Genomic DNA, 19064 nt, shown 5'->3' on the forward strand with positions numbered 1-19064 from the left:
TTATTATTATTGTTACTTGGTGTTTTTATTTCAACAATCGTTTTACTTACCTTTCACCTAAATCACTATAGGTGTCGGTGTACATTATTATTGCACAACCTATCAAATGATTCTATGGTTCAACTAATCGTATATTATTCAAAGTCAAACATGCGTTAATCAGTACCACAATTAAAGATTTATCTAAAGCCTAAAGGTATATCTTTAATCGTAATCAATACATCACTCGAACGTGTATAAATATTTATATGATTGTCTCTATCTTACAAACGTACATGATGTAAAGGTACAAGTGTACAACATACCAAATTAACGTTCGTCAAAACCGTTCTATGTTACTAGTTTTGACGTTAAATGTTAGAGTGAATTTACCTATATTTTAAAATTTTAATGCATGGATATTAGGTAGGACACCTTGTAAGCTATTATTTAATTTTAATTTTGAAACGAGTTATGAGAATTTTAAAGTTGTAAATGTTGTATATTATTTTACATAGTTAAAATTCGCTTTAAAGTAAATACATGCTCGCATTATATATATTATAATTTATAGTAATTCCTCGTGTAGTTGTGTTTTACTAGTATGATTTAATACAAAATCACTTTTAAAAGTCATTTGAACTAGGCAATATATAATAATAATATATCTGTATACATTTTTAATAAATATTGAGCGATTACAATTACAAATAAGACACTCACACTTAAATTTTTTACTTTGAACACACTGACAAGTCACTAATAACATTATGACATTAAGTTAAATTGCTTGTGGTATTTTCACAATCCATTATACTATTATAGTCCCTTTAAGCAGAAAATAAAGTGAGAATTGATTGAAATTATTTTAAGGCACTGTTTTACTACATTCACGTTTTATGTGTATACTTTGTTATCTATCTATTAAAAAACACGGGTGTCCGATAACATTGAAAAACTTTAATATATTGTACCTGTATACAATTTAGTATATCATCATTGATTATACTATTATTTTCATATTCTTCATATTTGTGAAATCAATGGGGTACAGAGGAATTTTAAGCACGGATATAGATACTAGTATCTATATCCGTGATTTTAAGGTACGATGTATTTATGTTGTATTAATATATATTAATACAGTGTGACCAGGATTTCAGACAGGTAACACTAAATATTTCAACTGGATTATCTTGTATTGAAATTAAGTTTTCGGGGAATAAAAGGGAGTACTAAAATACATATTTTCAGATAAATTTCAAATCATCATCCCTTTCGATATACGCTACGTAATACAATTTTTTTTTAAATAGCAACATCAATTTTTTCCTGCCAAAATTTATCAAGTTGAAGTAAGTCAAAATTCGAATTTATGTATATGTTTTTAATGAATTTATAAGTTATAATCACTATAAATAATATAATAAGTATCAAATAAGTGTTTAATTATGTGCTATTTGCTTGTGGTGAACCTAACGAAAACAGATACTTGTATTTTGAGTAAGTGATAATTTTTATTCAGTTAACAGTAATAATATGATTAAAATCAAGGACGTACCTAGAGAGTAAGGGTTCAACTCCGGTCCCAAATTGTTTTCAGAGTATGGCGTTGATTACAACTTGAACTATTTTTATAGTGGAATTTTATTTTAATCTATAATAGTTCTAATAACGACAAAATAATCAGATAATGTAATAATGAAAGTATTTAATTTGACGAAAAAGATTATTTTACTTAAAATCACTCAATCAGTTCACTAACTAAAACAAATCAATTTAAAAAAAAAAACATACAATTTATTTTAAAGAACCCAAATTTGGTTTGTATTATTTTTGTGGCATCCTCTTAATATAAAAATAGAAAAAAAACAAAATGTGTAATTTTAAACTATTACATTATTTATCTAAAATTAAAATAATGTGACAAAAATATAATAAATTAAATGAATTGACTTGAAATATTATAAAATTTAGTCATTTTAACAAACAACGATTTAATATCAATTCAAAATGTAAAAGACTAAAATTTTTATAAGAGTTTTTCTGAATTGTTAATTTTAAAACAATTAAACAAACATGAAACTTATCAACAACAATTAATATATAAATATATCGTCCCTTACATAATGATTACATAATTTAGTTTTATATAATTTGCCACTTTTTTACATAGTTTAGATTTAAAGTTGCATCATTTATATATAATTTTATTTTTTATTTTAATTTCATTGATTAAGTTATTTTTGTGATAAATTTTATATTTAATCTTTTTCTTTGTACTTACTTTTATTCGCCCAACAATTTAACAACGTAGATTATATCATAAGAAAAAAGAAGGCACAATTTAATATAACATATATGCCACATGGGTACATTATAGAATATAGTTTACATCCAAAGAATAGGCGAGAATAATTGCGATATATAGACTATACCTTCACTTTTGAATGTGAAGCATAAATAAAACAAGTTTTATTTTTATCCCTTATTTATTAAAAGTTGTTTGACTAATAAAGTAATAACTAATAATAGAAGAGTCTCATTTATTTTATTATCGGTAAGTATAATTTATTTAATTATATAAAATAAATTAATAATAGTTATATTATTACTATATTATATTAATATTTATATACAAACACAATGTTATGTACTATATATTAGATACTTGAAATCATTTTATAAAATGTAAAATACCTTTTAATTGTCAATATAATAATACATTTTATAATTTACAACTAGTGGGTGTTGCACGTGTACTTTATGCACAATGCACATTGCACATAATACATATGAGTAGAATATTATATATAGTTTCGTGCTATTAAAATTATGATTAACAGTAAACATTCTTTGTACTAAAACCTAATCTAAATTCAAAACTAGATTTTGTGAATAATATGTATAGTTATGTAGTACAACGAGACTAGTTTATTCATGCCAAGCTGATAAAAACACTATTTTGTACATCATAATAATATCATATTATGCATAATACAATACAAGTCATTGTCAAATAACATATTCAATATTGAAAATGCATAGTATACGAATATATACTATAGAATTACTTAATCACACCATATTTTAAAAATATATAATAGAAAGATGATTTACATATATCACTTTTTTAGACTTAAATTATTACATTTTTTTTTTAAATTTTATTACTTACTAATATTATAATAACTTTTGCCATACTCTACCAGTAGCATAGGTAATTGTAGAAGGGTGAGGGTCACTCGCATTTAGCGAAAAGGTAAATAAAGTATCTTTTCCCTTCCCTTTGATATTCCAACAATAGAAATCTTTAAATTTTCTAAAATAAAGAAAGAATACAATACATTTGAGCATATATTTATGCTGTTCATGCATCACTATTTTTTAAAAATAATTTTAAAAAATAATTAAAATAAATGGGAATTTTTCCAAATGTAAATGCTATAACCAAATCAATTACCGGAAATCCTTCTAAAATGAAAATGGTGTGGTAACCATCTCTATATGTCTAATGTAACTCTATAATAACATCCCAGGAGTTTTATCAGTAAGCGGCTTTTTACCTTTATAACATCAATAAACTTGTTTATTGAATCACATCATATATTGTCTCCCATAATCCCATCGATGGAGGTGGTTGAGCTATTGACATATATTAAAATTATTTATTACCTACTTGCATAAATAATGATAAATGTGTTCAAAATATGCATATTATTTTAATATAATATAATAGGGCGTTCTATAATATTATATTATAAAGTCATTTATGTAATAATTAACTATACGTCATAAAGATCTATATCGCATAAAAAATAGACCATTGAAAGTTAAATCAATAAGCATCAATGAATCAAAACATTCAAAACCCATTTATGCAGGGTATTACCACATTACATAATAAAAATACACTATAAAAATCAAATTTTTATACTCGTTTCTTGTAAAGCCATTATATTATTGTAATGAATAATGATTTAATTACACCTAACTACATATACTTAATAATTTGTACATATTTGGTAGCTTTATATAAGGTAAGACTACGACGACCTAATAGTTATCATTGACTTTTGTACAAATATCAGAGGTACATATATATTTTAAGGTTGCATCAGATATAAAAATATTCATAGGTAAGTTTGTGTATATTTTATAATTATATGATTACATGTCTACATATGTACATAAAACATATAAATATGTACGAGATTGACTATCTAGATATTATTAATAATACAAAAATTAGATTTTTACTAATATATTATACCATATCTCAAAAATACCCGATATTATAAACACATTGCATGGTGCACATTTCGACACTTGTAAGTGCATTTAAGGAGTTTTATTAGGGACACAAATGCTTGTTAGACACATACACGAAGAGAAATATTGTAAAGGAGATTAATGAATTTATGACTAGACTTAACATTAAACATGATGTAATTAAAGATGGGTATGTAGGAGATCTTATATAATATACTTTTAAACAACAGGTAAATATTAATTTTTAAAAGTACTTATCATAATTAGTTAAAAAATAATATCAATATATTTTCAAGTACCTATAATGTAACTACCTACAAATTTAAGATTTACTAACATTAATGCAATATATATTTTTATATTATTTGTAGTCTATTATAAGTAGTCTTGAAAATATACTATTTTTAAAATCTGTACCACATAGGTATAAAAAAAATTGACTTTTATAGATCCTCGATGATTTGATAATTTTTAATTATATTCTTTATATTTTTTTTGTAATTTAAACGTATTTTTCAATATTATTATAATTAGGTAGGTAGTATGAATTTAACAATTTCAATTAATAAATGTGTATATTGTTGTTTAATGTTGATTAGAAAATTAATCTGATGAAATGTAAAAGCTATTTAGAAATTAAATGTATACATTTATCGAATCAGTATATTTTTCATTCTCAAAAATGATTGCTTCACACATTATTGAACATGAATAATTTTTATTTGAGCAATATGAATGAGTACCTCTTACAGATACTGCAATATATTTTATTTGAACTACTATAGTAATTTTAGCAGTTTTAATTTAAACATAATATTATGTAATATAATATATAGGTAATCTACTGTAATCTATTCACTATTGTGTAACAATTTGGCATGATGTTTTTTTTTGTATTCATAAAAAATAACATCTTAATAATAATTAATGACATACACTATTTTTGGTGTTTGTTTCGTAACAAATGTAAAGTAATAGATGTGTACCTATCAATTGATCGTTTACTTTGTCGTCATTTTTTCACTAAAATTTTAAAAATGTTGTTTATACTAGGGACGTAACTTAGGGGCTATATACAGTGGCGTGCTCTGGAATTTTTAATGGGGGGGAGGAGAATATATGTTATAAGAGAAGACCGGATTTAATTGCATTAAAAGCACACAAAATTGTATAATTATACCAAAAAATGCATAAAAATTGCATAATAAACTGCACTGTAAAAATGTAAAAATAATAAAAAAAACTTTAAGCTCTTAATGATAATTAAATAAATTAAAAAATTATAAATAAATACATGAATGTATTACTTTTTTGAATTAAAATTGATAATTAAATATGTTTCCAAATTTTAAATTATGTTCATTAAAATTAAACCTCTTATCATTTAAAATATGTTTGTACAACGAAAAAATACGTCTACAAAAAATACTTCTACACTATAGTTATTGACGTATTTTTAAAAAAATTCAAAAATTTAGGCGTTAAATCTAAAGCCTATAACCACATTTGATTGCATTATTTTGTACAAGCTGTTTCTGCAGCTTTTTCACAATGATAGGGATTAAAATCGTCTTCTAAACTTTTAATCACATTTAAAACATTTTCAAAATTATTTACATGGAAAAATGCAGCTTTTAACCATGTTCCCCGCCTTGTAATAATAGGTTCGGAAGGTAAAGGTATAGCCGGCATTTCTTTTCTGTATTTATTTATTCTCAATGGTAATTTTAGGAAAGCTTATTTTCTTAAAATAAACGAAAAAATATTTAGATTTTATACATTAAATTAATTTCTATTATTAAATAATCTATTTAGGTAATAATAAAATAATACATTTAGTTTAGTTAAATATTTTGTTTATTAAAACATATAAACTTAAAAAAAAAATATTTAAAAACGTCGGAAATTGCAAAAAATTGCATTATAAAATTAAATAGGCATTTAGAGTGAAAGAACATTAAGTATACAAGGTGTAACTCGTCTATTTGACATTATTGCATTAGCACTATTATTGCATTTGTCAAATAGACGAGTTACACGACCCTATTTATAGACTATATATTTGATCAGATTTGGTTTATCTTAACTGCAAAAAAATGTTATGATTATGGTGATCTAAAGACACAAAGAAAGAACTTTATGGCTTATTTTTATATAATTTATAAAGAATAACTTATTACTATTAATCAAAAGTAATGACTTTATAACAACTCTAATATCTAATAATTTGTTTTCTGAAAGTCGGCAAAAAAAGTCTCTGAGCGGAAAGATTTAACCCTACCCCTAGGGTAGGTTATTATTTTAAATTAAATATTGGTGTATTTATTTGTTTATATATATTAACTAATACCAATGATGATATATTATGTTATTTTATGCTCCCTTAATACAATATTATTAGACAATGGCCTGCATGATGCTGTTATAGGTAGATACTCGTACTAGTCGTGCTACACTAATACGAGTATATATAAAATACTATCTGATCCTGCACAGCGTAGTCCGTGATAAATTAAATGCCCATGGACTTATTCCTTCTTAAACTCCGTAAAATAAAATATTAAAAAAATATTCGTTTGTCGTGAGCAAACAAATCACTGTGTAAAATTAAATATGTACTTAAAAAATTATTTTAAAATTATTTTTACCCTCGAGGGTACTTATGATTATAACCTATCAACGCAAGTACCAAATTTCAGAATCACGAGTGCAATAGACTTGACAGTTGACACACGCACATACATCTATACGACTATACCTACATATTGCCTTATTATATTAATATAGATAAATAATAATATGAGTTACGATATTATTGTCTTATTGATTGTCTTAATATTGATAATTAAATAAAAATAACTAAAAATTAGTTCTTAATGGGATTGGGAGCGGGTATCACAATCTGAAATGTAAGTTGTCAGATCACCAAGATTTTTTAATTGAATATGGTTGATTTGGTTGAGACAAAATTTGTTTTATTTAAGTGATTAAAAGACTTAATGGCCAATAAATCTTGAAAATTGTTATTGTTATTTTTATGAATGTATACCTAAGTGGCTAAGTATGTTAGATAAATGGAACATAATACCACTAGGCACTATTACCTATTAATTTATTAAAGTACCTATATTATTCAGTATATTGAATATTGATGATAATAAATTAGTTATTTTTTATTAGGATATTTTTAGTATACTTTTAAGTTTCAATGACCAACATCACATTCCAAATTTCTTGTAGTTTATTATTTTGGTTTCTGTTTTATTAATGTTTGGTTTAGTGTATACCTCAAATTTCATTCAAATTTGCTAAAATATCTTAAACTGTACATAGTTAAATATAACCATTTATAATAATAAGGATTAAGGAGTAAGGACAATTAAATTGTGTTTGATGTAACTTTTTAGGATACAGTTCAGCCACGTGTTTACGTTGTCACCATATCCATATAACATTATAACTTGAACTTGAATGACCGCGCGTATTCTGGTGTCAAGGACGTATGATTGAAAATATATTAACTATAATGGACAGTGGTACCTACCTTTATTTGTTCGAAATCATAAACAGTTTGATTAACCACTTTCACCGTCAATGTTCTTTATACTAATTATATTAACACGTCGGCGGTAAAAATTATCTTTACGCCAAATATAACACAATAGCGACTATAGACGTGGTTTTTATAATCATCAATACATCTATAACATTATATATATTTATTTTTTAATATTGAATACACAAATATCTGTTAATGTTTTTTACATTAAGCGTGTGAACGAAAAGTATACGTTTAGTATGTATGTATTGGCTGATAAAAATTAGTAAAAAGGTGACACTTTTTATGTTTGATGTTTATTTTTATACATAATATAAAAAATGATTCGCTAAGCGCGCTCATTCCCATTATTTAATTTAATAATAAATTTATTCAAATTTATTCTAATTTTTAGAATTTTTAAATTCTTAAAGACCATATTTTAAAATTTTTGTAATACTACATAAGGGGTGTCCCGTAGGAATAAAAGCTGTTTTTCAGACAGCAATTTTTTTTTTATTGTAAATTATTATTTAATGGATAATCTTTATATTTCTTATTCAAAATTTGAACGAGTTGTTTTATAGTTACTAACATCTTTATACTAAGGATAAAAGTTCCTAAAAATAATTTTACAAAATAATAAAATAGATGTAATATTGGATCTAGTATTCAATATACTTAAACCATTTTTAAAATTATTTTCAGATTAATATTAATTACTATACCTCATGTTCTAATTACTATAATCACCATATATTCTGAATTCATTAACACGGGTCTATTATCTATAGTACACAAAGTTAAATTACTTAAAAACTGTCCAAATTTTTATTTTGATACATAAGATATAATTCACATTAGAAGAGAGACTTCTCATTTGAAAAATAGAAGTTTATATTTCCATTAAGTACCTAGTATAAAAAAAAATTCAAGAATTTGAAAATATGATCTTAAAATTTAAAAGTATCAAAAATCAGATTTTGAATAACTGCAATGAAGATAAAAAGGAGTGTGAGCATACTTTATGAATCATCCCTCATAGAGCATAATATTATAATATTAAACAGCTGTCAGTTAGCCGTTAGGTACCAACTATCGACTCCGCTGATACAATACATACCAATCTTCCCCATGAACAACTATTTTTATTTTTAAGTTTAAAGTTGTAACAAACGTTGATTTGTATATTATATAAGTATGTCAAGTACAACAAGTAAATTATAAATAAATGCAAACATTTTTATTTTTTACACAATTATTACATAACAACAACAAACTAAAGGAATAAAGATGTAACAATGTATTATATCGTAGATGTATATTTGAAAACCGAGAAAATCTCACTGTTGTATAATAGATTTTTAGTATTAGTAGTATAGTTATTCATTGAGTAGATCGCTGTAATGTATGCGCTAAATTTGAATTTCATGATACCCACTGCATATAAAAAAGATTCTGGACGGAAACGGCGTGTTTGCTCTAAATGAGTAAATTATATCTATCTGATATTTCTATTGATATTTTATAATTTATTTAATTTATATAACTATTATAAATTAATTTTTGCAAAAAAACCTCGCTAATATTATATCATATATTGTAATTTATTATACATGTACCTATTATTATTATTATTATTATTTACGTTTAGCCATTTAGGTCTATAAACAGTGTAAACCAACATGTCAATGAACCTTAGAAATGTATATTATGAAGTATGTACCTACATTATTAGAAAATAACAAATAACAAACATTTTCACGGTTTTATAATTTATAATTTTATAATTATAAAAAAAATGAGTAAAAATCTTTTCCATAATAATATCGACATTATAATCCAAGTTATTTTAATTCTAGTTTTATCGATATAAGTGATGAATGAACCAGTGGTTAGAAACTTAAGACAAATGAACGTATAACATTTTATGATTTAAATAATCAACAATGTTATTTCAATAATTTTTTTCCCTAAATATTTATTGATTTTTTTAATAAGGATATTAAGTAGTAAGCACTATTAGCAATACCTACCTTATAGTTATGTGCCTATATATTACTCCTTTCTACATTCCTCACTCTATTATCATACTCATATAGGTATGCATGTAACAATCAATCCTTATAAATTTAAATAGTCCATCGTGCAATATTTTTAAATCAGTTACAAACATTTTAAAGTTTTAATGTTTATTATTATAACTTACTTAAAATTTGAAATTTCAACAAAAGCCTACGAGATGCTCTAGATAATATCATTACCTTAAAGTTTGATAATAGGGAAATTGATTCTATTATTAAAGCTAACAGCATAAAATTGATTCCATTGAACGCAAATTTGTTATGTTTTACGTTCGTAAGATGAAGACAACACATGCGGGTATAACGTCATAGGCGAAATATGAGTTTTAAATTGGAGGAACTAATATAATTTGCATGTATGTACTGTGTGCATGCTCTCTGAGATATATTAAGATGGAAGGGTATAAAAAAACCATTTTGGAGGGCTATGATTGATTTTGAGGGGGATTAGCCCCCCAAGAACCCCTTAAATTACGCGTATGTATAAAGTCCTCTTAATGTTGAGCTGATCTGTAATTCTATTATTCTACATTTAAAAAATACTGTAAAGCAAATATTCATGTATTAAAAAAATCAATACTTAATTAATAACACTTATTCTATAAGCTAAAACTGCCTAATACAAAATATTAATATTAAATATTATTTGATAAAAATAAGTACCTATAGAACTTCCCTATTATATTAATATTTTCTACTATGAGGTTTACAGTTTTACAATAAAACAATAATTACAATTTAAAAAGGTACATGTACTTACAAACATCATTTTCAAAACTGATACTAGATGAAACTTACAGATCACAAAATATGAATGTACCTACCTACTAATTAATTTTTTGAAAGTTTGATATTAAATTTATTTATAATATTATAAATAATGTTGTTTTGATTTAAAAAACGGTTAATGTACTTGTATATTTATATGGAATTAAAATAATTAATAAAATTATAATTAAAATAAATACCTACTAAGTACTAACAGTACTAACCTAGTAAATATTAACAGATATATGAAGAATATTGATACAAATTTAAGTCTTTTAATTTAGAAGAGTAGTATTAAAACATTTTTTTTTTTTTTTTTTTTTATTAAAAGAAACTTTGTAAACAATTAGCTTCGACAATTATGATTATAAATATTACATAGAAAACAATATTAACAACAAAAATAATATTACAAATAAATTAAATTTTTAAACCAGTCTGGTTGATGAAGGATATAAGTGAGGTAATAATTGGTACATTTGGTGAAGAGAGAATGGATTGAGTGTCGAGTTTGACATTAAAGGAGTGGATTAGGGTGAAGAGGGTATTGCGTTGGGGAACCAGAGAGGGACAGTGAAAAAGTATATGTGAGATATCGCAAATCATGGGATCGTGAACGTGGAACATACATAAAGGAGAGTCATTGAGAGAAAGTTTATAAGAGTGAGAAGGTAGTAAGGTGTGTCCAAATCTTAGACGTGAAAAAGAGGTAATTATTTTACGATTTAATTTGAGGTTGTGAAACCAAGGGTGAGAGGGGATAATTAAAACATTTAAATTTAATATTTTTATAGTTCTAATATCCAGTGTCCAGATTAAAATAAATATCTAAGTGACTGATAATAATAATTTCAACAGTGTAGTGTTTTTAGACAGGTATTACTGATTTGTATACTATATATAATATATATAGATATTATATTTATGTTTAAACTTTTAAAGATAACGATATCATTTGATTGTTTTAAGACTAAGAACACTGTAATAATATAAAAATTTAATTCTCTTAACTTATCTGTAAATTATTAATTAACACTTTTGAAATTATAATTATTATTTATAGAAATGACTAATAAGATAAAAAAAAAAATATACCTAGTTAATTATTTTGTTTTTATTATGCATGGACAATTTGAAAGTTGTTTGAATTTTTTATTTAATTTTGGTATAGTTCCTAATTTAAAAGCTAAAATTCTGTGCTATTAGTCAAATATATAGTAGGCATGTTAATTTAAAATAAATAAGTCTATTATAGGTCTTGTTTTGTAATCATTATACTTAACTAAATAATGGGTTTGTCAAGTTCATAAAATTAGTTTGGTACCACTAATCTTATTAAAACCTCAATTTTTCAATATTTTGATTATTTATAAATGTATAATACATACAAAATAATCAATAATAAAATAATGATATTTCGCGGACGAGTATACTATAAGCAATCAAGTCTTAGATAGCACTCAGAAATAGATAATATTTGGATATGTTAAAATGTAAATATTACCTATAGTTAGTAGCTGCTATAATAATGTTTAACTCATAGCACCTGTTTTAAAAGTTAATAAGTCTAATAAAAAAATATTTAGATAAGCACTAGATTAATTTCTTGAATTTTAACCAGTTTCCATCATAATATAATAAAGAACTAAATATATCAAAAATCAACATTTCACAAACGTGTTTGGACTCAAAATCACTCTAATAGGCTTATGTATACGACAACCTCGAAACTCAAAGAAACCAACTGCGAAGAAAAATATGTATTTGATTTGTTAAAAAAAAATGTCGTTTCATCTCCCATCTGAAATTTCAAGTATTACACTGAACATACGAAACACGTGATCATTAGTGATTACGATAACGTGTTTAGAATAATATAATATTTAACAAATCATGGTGTCCACGACTTATGTACATTTTTTTCTCATCAAGTTTACATAACGCCGGATGCTTATTATCATTTATCAATATTTAAATTCTATAACTCATAGACGTTAGACCATACATTTAATTTAAAAAATAAATAAATTTTGTCTTATTTAATAACAGTGAGCTTATATTTTATTACTGTAATTTAGTTAGTTTGAGATTAAATTTACTACCTAGTTTACCTACTAATTTCAATTTTATTCCATTATTTTTCAACTATAAAAACATTCAAATTTGTTCTCAATACCTATATTACCAAATACATACTTAAACATATATATTTTATAAATACATATATATTATAAATGTAAATTTTTATTAGATTATTGACTAAATACTTATAGTATAAACTAATTTCATAAATATTATCTTTAATATATTACTACAGTATATTATCATAGACTTGAGGTTCTCTTAGAAAATTTACTGTGCTAATTAAATTTCTTTTACTTGCAGCTGATACTAATGAATTAACAAACTGCGGTGCAAACATGAAATGTGTAATAAAGAAAAAGGAGAGATGAAAGATCTTTAGAATTTACCAGATAGTTAAAAACAGCAAGGTCATCTTGTTGCTAGTGGTAATATATTTGTATATATAAGTAATGTATATGTTATATATATATATATCGCATATGAGTATGTTGAGAACCTATATAAGCAGTGGTAGTAATTTCATCGTAACTTCTTTCTTCACCAGACATCAAACTGAAGAGAGGTAAGAGGTAGAGAGTTTTATTTCTTCCAAAAAACGAATAATTGATCACTGTCCGCCATGTTATACAAAACAATAGTAAGTATGATGCATTATTTATCTATAGTCCATATTGAAAAAATTAAATTATTAAATACTTCAGTTTATATCTAGTATTCATATCTATTTAGTATTAAGTATTTGTTTATTTATTTTATTAATATCAAAAGTTATTAGTAAGTATTAAATCAAATTTCCGATATTTCAATATACTTGTATCTTGTATGGTATTCTTGTTTATTGATAATTAGATTCATTTTATTAAGCATTTTTATAATTAATATATAGATTAATATGCTATCGTTTTGAAATGAACAATATAATTATCTAAAAAAATATGACATCAAGCTCAATCCATTTGTTTTCATTTGGAAACTATTTTATTTATAAATTTAAATATATTTGTATTAGTATTATTATCATACTGTTTTCTGTTTAAGATGTATTTGGTATAAAATTTCCAAACGTTTTTATTAATAAGTAATAACTGAATACTATAAGGTGTACATGTGTTATGTGTATATAGGAAACCTAAACCGTATTAAATATAAATATTCATAACTTAATTATGTATTTTAGAATTTAGATAATCTTGTTCACGCCTAAAGTAGGTAGTTTATCTTAGACGTATAAATATTTAGATTATATTGATCTATATTTCAGATAGATTTTTATTTTGATTACTAACCTATAAACAGTATAAACGTTATAGCCGTTAGGTCTTAGGTATTGTATAAATTAATTATTTTTTTACAAACCGTGAAAAATAATAGAAATATTCAATTATATAGTAATAGTATAACGCTTATTTGAATTTTATTTTAAAAAAGGAGGAAGTCCGAAGTAGAAAACCACTCTGCTGTACAGTAGACATTCAAGTGTACCTCGACATTAATTAGTAACTGCAGTGGATGCTTAAAATTTTGAATTCAATGATAAAACATTGAATACGTTAAAAACAATTCTGCTCGAAGATAATATGGTTTAATTATTTGGTAGTACATTATTTGTATTTTTCGTCGGTTTTTCCTGATGATAATTTTAAAAAATACTAAGAATTTTCAATTTTACCAAATAGATCAAATTTTCTCCGAGAAACATTCCTAATCAGAGAATTTTTATGCCAGAAAAAGTGTTTTCAAGCCAAAAACTAAAAAATAAAAGTGCATATCAATCATATCATTATAAAATAAATACATTCATCGCTACGCAAAAAATATAAAATACATATGTATGTTTAATTATTTAAATAAAATAAACTATAATATGAGTATAGAATATAGAACATTAATAAGTATGTAAAATTAACTAACATAACCATATGTACTGTATCTACTCTACATGTACTTTGTAGTGTTTATTATAGTTCCAAACTTACAATTCATTAGAGCCGTAAAAATAAATAATTTCTATTTCTTCTAAACATATTAATTATGATATGAATAATTAATACTATTTCACTATAACCAAATTTTACATTAAAATTATACAATATAAATGTATACATATTAGATGTAAAAAAATTAAATTACATAATATCTATATACATCTCTCCACTATATAAAATAAATAATATATAGGGTGTTCCACGAGGATTTACCAATTCTGATATATCCTAAAATTATAGAGATATCATAATTTTTTTTTTTTTTATGAGGTTCACAGGAACAAGGACTACAAGTATTTCATATTTTAATTTAATTAAATGTTTTATTAAAAAGTAAAAATAATAATTTTTCATTTAATTATTTATAAAAAAAATTGAAAATAAACTCTATAAAATGGCGGCTATCTTCGATTTTTTTGAAAATAATTGAATAAAAATTATTTTTTTAACTTTTTTACCAAAACATTAGATTAAATTAAGATGTGAAATACTTGTCCCTATGAGTATTTTAAAAAAACATAATTTTGATACCTCCATTATTTCAGGAGATATCAAAATGGCAAATCCTCACGGGTGTACCTACCTAATAAGATATTATTAAATTAATAATAATGCACATTAGACATTAGATAAAATATAAATAGATTTTTCTTTTGTTCTTATTTATTTATGAAATGAGTGTTTATTATATTAATATTTGTTTAGCCAGAAATAAGATAAAATAAAAAACAAATGTAGGTTTTCAAAATAAATAATAAAGTATGGACTTATTTCACTTGATATTGATTTACCCATATTTGATTAATCTTTTTACTACCTAAATAATACTTGTACTGATTATTTTTTTTTGCGTAAGTGATGTATATAGGTACTACAATAAGTACTTTTGACTCGCCAATTTATTATTATTCGAATATGTACTCAATTTTAATCAAACAATAAACTATTAAACTCGTAACTGAATTATTATGAAACATATATTTATCATCCAAGACGTATATATAACTAAAACGTTTACAGTACATTACATTAGGTATCATAAAACTTAAACCAACACATACATAATATGTATTATTATTTATTGATGGCAAAATGTGTCATAAAATTTCCAATCATTGCAAAGTTACAATATTTCATTATTGTTTATTTTGAACGTTATATACTATTGAAAATTGTAGGTATTGAAAAAGCGTTAATATTTTAACACTATAGTAAACATTTTACGCATGTTTAATTAATGAATAATATATTGGAATATTAACAAATAGCATTATTATTTGGAAATAATAAAATTGATAGGGGCCTTCAAAATATATTCAATATCACTAAGATTATTCATTAAACAATACTTGTAGAGTTATAGCTAATTGAATACAATATAATAATATCATAAATCTATACCTAAGTGTCGTAGTCCAGAAAAATCGTAGGTATTACGCAGCATTATAATACAATTATTGTTTATTTGATTTATTAATAGTTACTTTACAAATTATTTATGATCATTAATCATGTATTTAATATAATATATAGGTCATCCCATGTCAATAAAATTACTTCTGAAGAAATTCAAAAATCGTTAAAACGGTTGTATGGCAACTGAAAGTATTGTAATATTAATGTTTTATTGCTTTTGTGCATGAATGTATTATTTGTATCTAAGTATTGCATTACATGTCATTGTCAACAACTTTTGAAATAGTTGAAAAGCTTGTTCACTTAACAGATCACGAAAAATATCAATAAGACAGTTGCAGAGAGAGTAGTTATCGCGAAAACGAGTTAATTCAGTAATATTTACGTTGCTTAATTTTTACTCATTGGCCCTGGGTAAATAGTTCAAGATAATGAACGAACAAAACTAGATTTAAAAAAATGTACATTATTTATAACTGCATTGTAAGCTAATAGTGAATCAAATATTTTTCATTTTCAATCAAAAATGTAGACGGTTTATGAAAAACAACTAAACATTTCTACAGCGACGTATACAGTAATAAAAAACGAGTAGGTATATATAGGTTTCTGAATGTTAATTGTATTATTATCAATTATTAGTTTTTTAGTTTTATTAATATATTAGGTAACTACTATAGTTTAACTATAATATAGCAGCTAATAAAATAATAATTTTTTAAAATAAATAGTCATAAGCGAATTATCTGGAAAATATTTTGAACAAATAAAACCTATCTATTAAATGGATACCACTCGTTGTATAATATAATATCTATAGATTTTTTTTAAACTATATTATACAATTGAAGATAAAATTGAAGATTATACAATATTTTATGTATATATAGGTACAGATTATGACATATGAGCACGCGTGTTATAGTTTAAAACTATAAACGATCAAATCATAAGTACAAGGTACAAGTGGACATAAAAATTATTTTACCATTTAAACATGTATTATAGTTTACAAGTACATAGTATAAGTACCTTATACCGTTGTGCATAATAGATTAAGTCCTCTCATGACGGATAACTTTTAACCATTAAACCAGTAACATAAACTATCTTATACACAATTCCAATGTTACCTATATGGAGAGATATAGAAATGAATTGTTAAATTTGACATTTCACAACGCTATTTATAAATTATATTTAAACGTCTTTACTTTTACTTAAATCTACTTCAATATAATGGCATTTTTTTCAAATAACTAAATCAGCCTTGAGCCTAGGCACCTTCTCAAAACAACTTTGTTGTTTAGTTATAGGGGTGATTTCTTTCTATATTAATTTACTAATTATTTATTTCGCTCAATTTATTGTAAGATTTATATTTTATACATCACTACTCGCTAAGTAAATATAATTTGACTTACGAGTGATGAGAAGTGACTGTGGCAATAGTGGCATAATCAAGGGTTGAAGATGGTTTGAGTGTTGAAAAACCCCCTCCTCCCATAAATCGTATTTATCCAAAAAATATACTTGTTAAATGATTCAAATATGTACAAAATATGTTGTCATATGATTTTATCTCAAACTTCATATTTTATATGACTAGGCACAAATGTACAATAGATTTAGTAAAGCTCCCCACAAGTTATATTAAGGGCACTAAAATTACATTTTTAATTACCAAATTAGTATACTATATGGACATTTTTATTTATTTATTTAAACAAGAAGCAATAAAGTTTGTAGAAAACCCGAATCTGCACTGACTGCACTTCACTACACTATATCAACTTCTTCCTATTTTAGAAATTGCAGCTATATATAATATATATTATAATATAAGTACAGGATATTTAAAAACACTATTTAAAAAATAAATGTATTATTATTATTTATGTATTTAAATTTTTTATTTTATATTTTACATCTATAAAGATTTAAACATTTTGTAAAAGTTTAAATATTATTGTTTAAATTTTGTATCACAAGTTTAAATTATGCATGCGATGTAACGATCGTAATATTATTAAATGTAATAAATTGCTTTTCTTTAGTTGCAGATTTTGTGTTGTTTGTTACTTGCGATGGTATTTGTTGCATCGGTACCAATTGATTCGGATCCAACAGACACAAGAAAGAGAGAAGACATTCCATCCATTGGTGATCCAGATAACTTGTTGATGTTAAAACTGTTAAAAATTAAACTTCTCAAAGCAGCACTTTTAGGTTAAAAAATGTATAATGTTTTAATTTAAACATAGACTGAGATAATCTTTAGTTATTTTAATTTTAATTTTTAATAATTCATTAAAACATTTTTTATCATCACATCTATATTATATTATTATCATGTTCTTTTAATATTTTATTTTTGTAACTGATTTTTTTTTCTGCACTTTTATTTAATAATAAATAATAATGATTAATGAAATTGAAATTACCTATGATTAAATTCATATAAAAATCACGAGTATTTCTTTTTTTTTATCACTTATTTCGTAGTAAAACTATAGTACTTACTTAAATAATGTACTATTTTGGTTGTAGACTATTTGATTAAAAATAAAATATTGAATTGATAACCCATTGAACTAAAATACTAAATATTGACCTCGTATGACAAACACAAACATAAACGGATAGGTATACAAAAGTACTGCGATATTGATTTTTGATTAACCCTTTTAACCCATCATATGCCATCATTAACCATTTTATTTATAATTATTAAAATGTCACATAATTTTTTTCCTATTATTTATATCAAATATAATAAATTGAACAATGAATTATTAATTGTAGCTTCTTATAGTGAAGCGATTACCTTGTTTTTTTTGTGTAACTGTCATCACGTTTTGAAGCAGAAAATTCGCTCCAATCTTCTGAGTTGTAAATGGTTTTTGAAAGAAAATTTTATCTAGTTGGAAAATCAAA

The 19064-nt window shown here is 23.9% G+C and overlaps 1 long non-coding RNA gene across 1 annotated transcript; it reads left to right on the forward strand.

Annotated features, from left to right (window-relative positions):
* Positions 1-2524: 2524 nt before the first annotated feature.
* LOC132930593 (uncharacterized) lies at positions 2525-18597 on the forward strand. The gene is made up of 3 exons (XR_009662254.1): positions 2525-2539; positions 13027-13363; positions 18185-18597. It is a non-coding gene; the product is annotated as an uncharacterized LOC132930593 (long non-coding RNA).
* The last annotated feature ends 467 nt before the right edge of the window (positions 18598-19064 follow it).

The sequence above is a fragment of the Rhopalosiphum padi genome, chromosome 4 (genome assembly GCF_020882245.1).
Source record: "Rhopalosiphum padi isolate XX-2018 chromosome 4, ASM2088224v1, whole genome shotgun sequence".
NCBI classification, from domain to species: Eukaryota; Metazoa; Arthropoda; class Insecta; order Hemiptera; family Aphididae; genus Rhopalosiphum; species Rhopalosiphum padi.